Genomic DNA, 12511 nt, shown 5'->3' with positions numbered 1-12511 from the left:
ATGAAATTACCATTTAGAAAAGAAGAAAATCAGGGTGACAAGATTAGGTGAATAACTCAAATCATGTTCGAATCTTATCGAACTCAATCAATGGACAAGCAATACATATTAATTACGGAAAAGGGCCTAAAATACCCTCGAAGTATTAAAAATGGTACACAATTACCCCCCATACACCTATTAGCCCCCAAATACCCTTCACATCCACCTTTGGGTCCAAATTTACCCCTTCATTAACGAACCAAAATTAAAAAAAATTAAATTATAATTTTTAATTACGTGACACTCAACCATTGGTTGTAATTTAATTATTTAAAATAATTTAAAACCCACCCATTACCCACCCATTTTAACTAAACCCGCCCCACTTACCCAATTTTAAAAAACCCATCTAACTAAAAATCCCTAAAACCTTATTCCTCCAATTTTCACAAACCCACGCTACTTCATTGTCTTCTTCTTCAAGAAGAAAATGTCAACTTCTTCTTCGATTTCTTCCGCTGAAGAACTTCAATCTCGTACATGTAAGTGTGGATTTTTGGCAAGATATTATACTGCTACAACTCTTGAAAATGTTGGGCATCGATTCTACAGATGTGGTCGTATTGGGTCAAATTCTTGTGGTTATTGGAATTGGATTGATGACAAACTTCCACGTCATGTGTCAACCATGATTCATAATCAAAAAGTTGAATTGGATTCAATTCGGAAAGAAAAAAATCATTTGAAGAAGATTGTGGAGGATATGGGTGGCATTGGAGATTCTTATTTGAAGGATATGAGTGCCGATGAAATGTCTGAGTTGAACGATATGAATGAAAATGAAATTTCTGATTTGACGAAAGTTTCTGCCTTGAAGGGAAAAATGTCAAATTTGGAGTTGATGGATAAAATTGAGAGTTCAAAGATGAAGAAAGTATCTAGCTTGGATGAAAAAGTTTCGATGTTAGAGTTGAAAGTTCATAAATTGATAAGTTTGCTTGCAGTTTCTTGGGCTATTATTCTAGGTTTTGCAGCTGCCAAGATGATTTAGTGTAGTGCAGTTGTTTGTGTTAAGTTAGTGAGCTGCATTTTTATTTTGATTATTTGTGAAGATGATGTTGGTTGTTGTTGTGTCTACTAATGACGAATTATGCAATATTGTTATTACTAATGATACATTGGTGTGTGCATTTTCTGGCAAAGCTACATTTATTTTGATTGTTATGTCTACTACTTCATTGTTAATTTCTCATCAATTTGGCAGTAATTCAGTGATTGTTGCTTCCTCTGTTCAAAGGTTAAAGATATGAATTTCACTATAAACTTGTGACTTTCACTATAAGCTGCTGATAACCCAAACCAGAGGAAGATAATAAAGATTACAAGAAAACCTACTAGCTAATACTTCCAATGTGTTTTCTTCTGTAAATATGAGTAAGATTTAGGAATGATGTTCCCTCTTATGGGTTGTGCTAATCAGAGGCTAAATTGTTTTGCCTTGCTCTAATTTTTTGCTTTCAATCCCCACACGAAAACTGTGAGAAATCACAGATTGGTTTACACTCTTTTTATGATGGTAGAACCACATAATCAACACCAAGAGTAACGGAGCAATCAGCAGCTCAAACATTGCGACATAAAACATTTGTTGACTATCACTACCATCTATTTCAGGTTTAATGACACAGCCTAATGATACCTAATTAAATAAGGACTCTATCTGCTGGAAAACTGTCAAAACACGGCTGGATCGATGGACCACGCGACGGATTGTCGTGGTCACGACGGACCGTCATGGATTCCGTCGTCCCATACTTGTGCAATTTCTTCTGCTGTTCTCCTTATTACCCTCGACGGTAGGTATGACGGATCGTCACAGGAACAACGGTCCGTCGAGGGTCTCCGTTCCAAAATACTTGAACTCTTGGAATTCTAGTACTGAGACTACTTCTCTGATCTTCATGACGAACCAGCAGGACGGACCGTCACGGCTACGACGGTCTGTCACACACGGAAAATTTCTTCTGCTGCTCTCTTCATTACCCTCGACGACAGGTAAGACGGATCGTCACAGGCACAACGGTCCGTCGAGGGTCTCCGTTCCAAAACACTTAAACTCTTGGAATTTGGGTACTGGGACTACTTCTCTGATCTTCATGACGAACCAGCAGGATGGACCGTCATGGATACGACGGTCCGTCATGCACTCCGTAACCCCACACCAGAATTTTCCATCTTCCTTCAGCAGCTGCACTACGATGCCACCTACGGACCGTCACGAACACGACGAACCGTCACAATCTCCGTAGGTTGTACTTTTCTATATTTCTTGCTCAAAAACCTCTGCATCTTCAGCTCCACTGACTGAACGTATAGTTATGGATGTTAGGAACACTAACAACTCAAGTATTGAAGAAGCCAAAAAAAGAGTAATGGTGTTTCCTTTCCAGCCACTGTCCTTTGCATTTAATCACAAAGTTTCAACAGTTACACAAACCACAAAGTTTCAACAGTTCCACAAAACCACCAAATAATAGAATGCATTCATAAAATTTTCAAGTCACAAAATATTTTCAGCCCACAAAACATTATCAATCTAAATTGAATGCTTGCCCCTCCAAAAATAGCAGTTTAAGAAGTTCCATTATGCCATTACATACTAAACAAAAACTTTAAATCAATACTTAGCAACTACTTTCTAATGCTTGCCCCTCTTTGCCTTAAGCTTGCCAATCTTTTTTTTCTTGTCTTTTTTCAACTGACTTGAGGTTACACATGATTTGCCTTTCCAAGTTAGCTTTTTTGGTGAGTATGGTAAATTAGTAGGTACAACAACACCATTTTCATCACCCTTAAAACTAATCATTCTTGAACCAATTGGTTGTTGTAGCATCTTCTTCATTTGAAGTCTAGTTTTTTCTTCAGATATCACTCTAGGTGCAAGGACTGTATCCTCATCCTCAGATTCAATACCGTCTTCAACTTCATCCTGATCAACAATTTCAATCAAAGGTGCAATAAATTTTTCTTTTCCATCGTTTTTAGACCTCTTTGGTAGTGCATCAAATTTGTCCTTTGAAGCATTTTTTCTTTTTGATTTTGAAGGACCAGCATCTTCATTGAATTCTTCACTTGATTGATGGCTAGTTTGTCGACTAGAAGATGCAACAAATTCAAGAGTTGGCATCACGATTGGTTCATCTGGGAGAACTTGTCTTCCTTCTTGAAGCTGTAAAATTTGTCAAAGTGTAAGATAAATAATTATACATTGGAAGTAATTAAAAATTGATAAGACATGAATTACTAGGGGACATCTTCTTCGATTATGACCTACAACACTGCAATTTCCACATGTCATTTGCAATCCTTTTCTACTTTTCGACCATAATCCTTCCCTTTTTCTTGCCTCATTTTTTTCCCTTACTCTCATTAATTTTGGTCTACCAACCAATTTATGAATTTGTGGTGGTTGCATAGCTTGAGAAAGATCAATTTTCCAGAATTTCTCACCTCTAACAGGTTGAATTTTAGGCTGGTATACAAGCAAGTAAGATTCTTTAGAATACCACCAATGCATCTCATTCAGTGCCTCTATTTTATCATGTTTTAATGCTTTAATAGCATGAGGACATGGTATTCCTGTCAAATCCCATGTCCTACAAGTACACTTCTTTCTAGCAAGATTCACAACATGTCTATCTATACCCTCAACCACCTCATATCCTAAGTCTCCATTAGCAACAACTTGACAACCTTCAACAAATATTCTGAAATCATGATACAGATCCATAGAATATGGACTATACTCTTCCGTCCACTTCTTACCCTCTTGTTCAAGTTTTTTCAACCTTTTCATAACCTATAGATAACAATGAAATATATAACATGTACATGACATATATAATTTATACATGTACACCTACATATTACTATCATATTAAACATTAATAGATGTTATCATATAGTTATATAAAATAGCGGCAATACCTTAATTCTAATGTCTTCCAGCATCTTGATTATTGGTTTTGCCCTTGCTTCCAAAATCCATTTGTTGAAAGACTCAGTAAAATTATTATCATAGGAGTAGTTTTTGCATACAGTGTCAAAAAAGGCCCTGTACCAATGTTGTGGTGGATACCATAAAAGATCTTCGACTGCTTTTTTAGACACAGAACCCATGGACTTTAATTGGTCTTCAAATTCCTCTCCATATGTACTCCAAGCAGACCACCAAAACATCTTCTTCATTTGTACACCACTCCAAGACTTAGACCAATTGGCTTCTATGTGTTTTGCACACCATCTATGTTTTGCTTTTGGAAGAAAAGCACTAACAGCACCAATCAAGCCCTGTAACAATAAGAAAAAAATAGAATAGAATAGCTTAAAAAAATTCAAGTGTATACAATAACTATAAATAAAAAACTGTCAAACACTTGCAAAATTACCTTTTGCATATCAGACATTAGTGTCAATCCTTCACCATCTGCCAACCCCAATGAGTTCCTCAGCAACTCAATGAACCATTTCCATGTTCTAATAGTTTCTCTATCCACTACTCCCCAAGCAAGTAGATAGAAATGCTTCATTGAATCTTGACCAAGTGCGACCAATAAAATTCCCTTGAACTTGCCTCTTAAAAAGGTGCCATCTAACCCTATAAATGGTCTCAAACCAGCTCTCCAACCACTTTTCAAAGCCTGAATACAAATATACATTCTCAAAAATTTTCTTTGTCCATGTTCCAATAAAGCCTCTTTGGATATGTTTATAATTACATCATTACCAGGATTACTGTCCCTTAACTCTTGAGCATAACCCTCCAATTTATTGAAATCATCAACATAGCTACCATCTAGTTTTTCCAGTACAAGTCTTTTAACCCTCTTCATTTTTGAATAACTAATATAAAGCTTAAAGTTATCATCTACAATCTTTCTCATTTCAGTCACTTTGCAGTTAGGATCATTTTGGACCCCATTCTTAAAGTAGTGTGCTAGAGCTTGTTGAGTAGCTCTTCTATTCTTGAATGCTTCTGGACATGTATGTTTTGTTTGCAAAGTCTTAATTTCAAATCCTTGCCCTTTCTTAACTTCAGAAATAAGACACACAAAAGGACAACCAACAATACATTTATATCTAACTCTAACAGAGTCACTCTTGTCAACTCTAAGGGCAACCTTCCTAGCAATTGAGTAGTAACTTACAACCCTTTTAGCTTCATCAAGGTTCTTAAAACTCATACCTTTTTCCAACTCTTTAAAGTTGTCAAGTTGATCATTAATTTCTCTTTTCTTTTCCAACCTAAAGGATTCCAATTCTTCACTATTGTAGTCACTTGGATAAGGCTCATTTTCATCATTTTCTTCCTCACTTGATTCACCTTCAGTTGCAACATCTATTCCAGCATTCACTGTGACTAGATTAGGTTCATTCACTGTGACTAGATTAGGTTCATTTTCATCATCTTCTTCCTCACTTGATTCACCTTCAGTAGCAACATCTACTGTGACTAGGTATGGTTCATCATTGTGGCTGATGTCAATAGTTGGAACAACATCATCCCCCTCATCTACAGCAAATAATTCAAGTTGATAGACAGTGCTGTCTGTATTGTTCTTATGCCAGAATCCCCCTCAATCAAATAATACCTCCCAGAAGGTCCTTTGAGTAGAAGTTGTTGGACCTTACTAAAACCTAACTTTTCATGGAACTCTTCACATATGTCTATATATGACAATAAATCTGGATCATATCCTTCCAAACATGAGTGAATTTTTTAAGGGAAAAGGGTCTGATATACCCCTCAACTTTGTCATTTGGAGCTGATAAACCCCTCAAATAAAAGTGGCTCATATATACCCTTACCGTTATACAAACGGCTCACATATACCCCTGCCGTTAAAAAATGTCTCACATATACCCTTCATTTAACGGAATTTTAAATAATTAGTCTTAAATTTATATTTATTACTTATAATTTTTTTAAAAAAATTATTTAGTGGTATATATGGTTCTTCGATAAAAGTTCAAGGTATATTTTAATTTTTTTCATACATAAATTATTTTTTGACTTCTTTTATTATAATTATTTGAGTTTCTTATTCTTATTTTATTTTTTTCTTTCATTCCTTTGTTTAAAGAAAAAAATTAAACTAATTTTTTGTGTATATTTTAATTTAATTTTGTATTCGAAAAATAAAATTTGGTCATCTACAATAAGTTTTACAAGAATATTAGTGAAACATAAATAAATTTGATTATCAAAATAATAATTTTAAATTAGTCATTGAAACAAAAAAAAGTAAAAAAAAATATGTTTGACGAGGATTAAATTTACTCATATGGGATTATATTTTTTAGAAAAAAATCATAAAAATTTAGATTGAAAATTTATTGTTTTTTCATTTCCGTTAGAGGAAAAGGGTATATGTGAGCCATTTGTTTACAAGTAGGGGTATATATGAGTCACTTTCATAACAAGGGGTATATCAGCTCTAAATGACAAAGTTGAGGGGTATATCAGACCCTTTTGCCATTTTTTAATGTAAATAACATTAGGTGTCAGTACCCACTTGCCCCCATAATAGAATAATAGGTCCACCTTGTCAACCATTCTTCAAGAAAAGGACATTATAGACAAAAAAAAAAAAGGGGCCATATTAGACAACAATAAAATATTTAAAAAAACAGAGGAATCTACCAAGAGTAAAAGAATAGGGACCACATGCTTCAAAGTAAAACTTTACATACGCAAAAATATATAATATAATACCTAAAATCTAAAAAATGGACCATTTGATAAAATATTTCATACCTAACAATAGTAAAGGCATATCTGACTAACACAAATTCAAAAGTATTATGAAATAAAGGGAGAAACGACGAGTAAAGGCAGAAAAGAACAAACTTGAGACAACAATAAAAAAATCCTACTCAAAATCAACATAGTAACACACAACAATAACATAAATAGACAACACTAAACAAAATTGTAGTATCACCATAAGTAATTGTCAAAAAAGCACAGAATACACGAAATATTAACATAAATAGAAATCGATTCACAAAACAAGTAACATCGATTAAAACCTAAATCCTAACTGAAATTTCGAAGTGCACAAAAGTTCTTACTTGAGTTCAAGTCGAGATTGTGAACGAATTTTCTTCAAGTTGCAAGATGAAGAAGAAGAAGAAGACAATGAAGTAGCGTGGGTTTGTGAAAATTGGAGGAATAAGGTTTTAGGGTTTTTTAGTTAGATGGGTTTTTTTTTAAATTGGGTAAGTGGGGCGGGTTTAGTTAAAATGGGTGGGTAATGGGTGGGTTTTAAATTATTTTAAATAATTAAATTACAACCAATGGTTGAGTGCCACGTAATTAAAAATTATAATTTAATTTTTTTTAATTTTGATCCGTTAATGAAGGGGTAAATTTGGACCCAAAGATGGATGTGAAGGGTATTTGAGGGCTAATAGGTGGATGGGATAATTGTGTACCATTTTAATACTTTAAGGGTATTTTAGGCCATTTTCCGTATTAATTATAAGGTAGGCAACTAGGAATACTAAATCACCCTCAAATCAAATTAGAGCATGGACATGACAATATTTTATACTAGAACTGATAGAATTGAAATTTAAAAATCACCAAAAATAGTAGCACAAACAGCAAACAAAAGATAATCACACATTTGAAAAGTCAAAATAATAAATAAAAAATAAAAATAAATCAAATTAAGAGAACATAAAGATGTCTGCCTATAAATTGTAACTTTTTAATCGTAGTTCTTCGAGCCTGTTTGGCTCAGCTTAAAAGTTGGTCAAACTGACTTAAAAGCTGATTTTTGACTTATTTAGCTGTTTGGCAATACTCAAAACAACTTATTTTAAGTTAAAAAAAACTTATTTTAAGCCAAAAGTTAAAAGCTGGGGTAGGGGTGCTTTTTTTTTTTAGCTTATAAGCTGTTTTAAGTTGACCATATTTTTACCTTTTTGCCCTTAATATTTTTATACAATCTCCAAATTACCCACATAATCCTAAGATCTCTTTCTTCCATTTTTTCCTTTTCACGTTTGGCATAGCTGCTGAACTTCTTCCTGTTCTTCAAATTTGAAGTGAAGATAAACCTTGAAGTAAGTTTTTTCGATTATTTTTTTATTAGCTTTCTTCATTTTCTCTCGATTGATATCGATAATATGTTGAAAAATAAAAATTTATATTCCTCTTATAAATAATTTGTGATAATAAAGAAATATGTGAATGATAGACAATTATTATTACTTATGGATGAAACTAAAATAAATCTTAAATTGTTCTTTGATCTATTCAAATTATATATCTTTAAAATCTATAATAAGTTTATATTCCTCTTATAAATAATTTGTGATGAGAAAGAAATATGTGAATGATAGCAAAATATAATTATCTATGGCTGTAAAATATAAATTAATTAACTTTTATCATGTTAACAACTTTTAAGGGTATTTCAGACATTTTGATTTAAAAAGCTGTTTATCAGCACTTATTTGCCAAACACATCAACAACTTTTTTTTTTAACTTCGGTACTTTTATCCAAACGCATAACTGCTTATTTTAAAAATAAGTTACAGCACTTTCAAAAGTACTTTTTTAAAGCTACTTTTATTAAGCCCATCCAAACGGGCCCTTCCTGCTGCTTATTCTTGTTTGCAGGTGTTGCCAGAGACGACCGGAGAACAGGAGAGGAGGAGGATGGCGGAGAGGGGAGGGTGGTGTCGGTCAGAGTTGTCGCTGGCTCGAGCTGCTGTCTTCGCGAGCTTCTATTGGAGAAGAGAGGAGAAAAAGAAAAGGAAGGAGAAGAGAGGAGAAGGCTCATCGGAGTTCCGCAATTGTTGATCGGATCACTGCCTCGCCGGAGTTCGCTGCTGGAGAGAGAGAGGGGAGATTGGGCGGCTGATTATGTTGGTTTCGGTGGTCCTAACAAGAAAAGGAAGGGCGGCGGAGCGGCGCCGGCTATTGGTTGCTTGTTGCTCCTCAACGGAATGCTGTGGAGAAGAGACAAGAGGGGGAGAGAGGAAGAAAGAAGAGAGGAGGGAGGAGCAGAGGCTAGGGGAGAGAGAAGGCATCGCCACCTTTGGCGGCCTTCGCCGGAAAGTGGTGAGCAGAGAGAGGGCGGCGGATTCCTTTGGAGAAGTGAGAGAGGCAGCTGGAGAGAGGAGTGAGAGAGAGAGGGTGAGAGAGAATAGGATGATCTTTTTAGGGAATAGGTTTTTTAGTGTAAAAATAGGAAGAAATAGGAAATTTAATCACAATCATTAAATTATTTTAGACGAGAGGCTGAGATTTAATTTTAAGGATGGATATACGAGATTAAAAATTAAAAATATTGAATGGGATCTGAAATGATTAAAATTGCAATAGAAATTGGTTATAATTAAGACAAAAGGGTGGTTTTTTTGAAATTAGAATTGAAGTGACTAGAATTGAAAGAAATTAGAATAGATCAGGCTAAGATTTAAATAATTTTGAGGAAATTTAAAGAAATGTTATTCAATTCCAATACTATAAATATGATAATATGTTTTATATAATTAAAATCACTTAAAGTTTGGAACATTTGAATAAAATAATTATTTAGAAATTCATTACTAATTATTTAAAATACTTTTATAATATTGACAATAATTTTATAAAGTAAATATACTAAAATATATAACTTTTATGCAAAATCGACTAAAATTCTAAACTTAAAATAAGTTTTAAAATAGGTATTTAATCGAATAGGATTCCTTAAAATTGTTAAAAATCGGTCAAAATTATATGTCAATAATGAGGTATATAATTTTTTATAATTTTTCATTACTTATGTGATTTTAGTCTTTTTTATTACTTTTGTGGTATATGTCTATGTGAAATAATATTTTTATTTTTCATAAAAAATAAAGATAAATTAAAATGCATTTATATTTTGTACATGTTATAAATCCATTGATGTGGACATCTTCTATAACTCTTTCTGAAGTTCATATATGAAATAAATGAAAACTATTCAATTCATGCAATTTGAAAATAAATTTTGTACTATAACTAAGTGACGATTATTTTATAAAAAGGTACAATCAAAAAGTTAATAAGAAAGAAATAAGAAAACATTATCTTCCATGTATCTTGTTTATATATTTATTGTCTTATATTAATTTATATTGCTAATATTTCACAATACATTATCAAACACGAGTCTCTCACCAATTGAGACTAATTAATTCAAAATTATTCTTTTTCTAAAAATTAATCAATTTTCTTTCTGAGTAAGCTATACATAGGTATACATTTATATGTCAATAACATCCCTAATAGCACTTGCTTAAGTCTTTGATATGCAATTTAATTACTGAGTAAATAACTTTCTTTAGGCATTTTTATGATACTTTACTAGGCATAATAATTGATACCGTTTAGATTTACTTTTTTATTTTATTTATATGTTACTAATTAGCTTATAACATTAAATTAAATTCTAAGTAACATGATAGAATGTTACTTCAAATAATCGTAAATATTTTCTTGTCATACATTATGATAAGTATATGATGTGTCATGAAGAAGAATATTATTGTATTAAATATGTCTTGAAATTCTTACAATTTTTTAGTGTTAATATCTAGAGAAAATACATAAAATAAAACCGTGAATTGGATATGATAACTTATTTTAGCACTTAAACTACACGGGTGTTTAAATACACTCCTTAACATCTTTGAAGTGAATTAAAAATCACTCTGAGATTATTATACCACTTTCACTTGCAACAACATAGCCATGTAAGTGTCACATCATAGTCATGTCAACACCACGTCATTGATTAGTATTTTAATTAATTGTTTTCACAAATTTTTCTTCAACACTTTTTAAAATTAATTTACACTAAATAATTAATTACAAATGCATTTTCTAAAATTGATGTTTAAAATGTGGATCCATTTTTATTCCCCCATACCCAACCCCCACTCACCCCCTTCACTTCTTTCTTCTTCCTTCTTCTTCACCATTTCTATTGAAACTAATAATAAATATTGTGAAACAATTAAAATTACATATGAAATCTACTGTTTCAATGCTTCATGAGTCTAAATGCCCTTAAGACATTCTATGTTCATGTGTATAGTATAATTTATAATCATATCATACTTTATTATTTGAACATTAATTTACCATTATTATAATATTAACTCAATTATTCTATGACAATTGTAATCATGTCGAATATGTCAAAGTTTGAATTTGTGACTTGATGCTAAAATTCACTTACCTCTAAGAATATTGGTGATGTCATAATCAAAGGAAATAAGGTATCAAAGTTAGGGTAAAGTGAAAACTATTATTTTTCTTTCGTCATCATCTTGATGAAAGTCTGAAGGTTAAATACTTGATAATAAAAGATTAACTTGAATTGTGGATAGGCACTTTATTACAACTCCTAACATCAATGCATTTATTGCTACCAAATGATTCAATTACTTTAAACTAAGATGTCCTAATCTAGAATGTCAAATACCCTCTGACTTCTAATTCCAATATTATGTTGTCAAAGAAAAATGGTTGTTGTCTTCCAATTGATATAGTCCTTTTTATTAAAGACCTTGGCCGGTGGTGTCCTTGGCTTCTTTTCCTTAATATGAAAACCAAATTCTTGAAGCTTAAAAGCCGCGAAATTGTCTTTGCCAGTTACTAAAAGAGAGAACATTCATTGTGATTTTAGGCACTACTTGTATATCTTTAGCTTTCAAACCTGATTTGTTAAGATTTTCAACTTGTATAATTTCTAATTGAGAACCATTCCTTACAATTATTTAATTTTTTCCTTTAAAGATTTGAAGATCTGACATATTATCTTATGTGTTTGTCATAGTAAGTTGTTGCACCAAAATCACGTAGATTGTAGCATCTTCACATGTGGAATTAATATGTTCATAGAAGCTAGGGCCTATGGAAGATCATCTTCAACCTGATAAGAGTGATCCCACTTGTAGAAGCACTTCAAAGAGTGTGATTATTTCTATCACCAATTTGGTATAAAATAGGTGTGGTTTTTCCTTTCTTAGTGTTTGTAATCTACATATTTAGAATGTCCTGATTATTATTTAAATGTCCAGCAACCTTGAATCCTCTTCCTCTTAAGTTAAAACAACGGTTGCATGTCTTTTTTATTATGACTCCCTCGACCCCTACCTTTTTATGCCGTAAATGTCATGTTATAATCTTGTTGGGCACATCTTCCTCTTCTTCTCTCATGTAAGAAACTTTAAGAGCATTGATAAATTTATTGAAGGTGGGATAGGGGGCTTTTCCCGACATAACAGTCCTAAATTTCATGTATTTTTGACCTAGTTGTCACGACCCAAAACCGAGCCGCGACTGGCACCCACACTTACCCTCCTATGTGAGCGAACCAACCAATCTAAACCCTATATTTCAATATAATATCCACAGAAAGTAATGCGGAAGACTTAAACTCATTAATAAAACCAATTCAATAACTTCTAAAATTC

General features: G+C 32.6%; 1 pseudogene; it reads right to left on the bottom strand.

Moving 5' to 3' along the window:
* Positions 1-3939: 3939 nt before the first annotated feature.
* On the bottom strand, positions 3940-6598 carry LOC107016544 (annotated as a pseudogene).
* Between the last annotated feature and the right edge of the window lie 5913 nt (positions 6599-12511).

This window comes from Solanum pennellii, chromosome 4 (genome assembly GCF_001406875.1).
Source record: "Solanum pennellii chromosome 4, SPENNV200".
NCBI classification, from domain to species: Eukaryota; Viridiplantae; Streptophyta; class Magnoliopsida; order Solanales; family Solanaceae; genus Solanum; species Solanum pennellii.
This window is presented reverse-complemented; position numbering and strand designations above follow the sequence as displayed.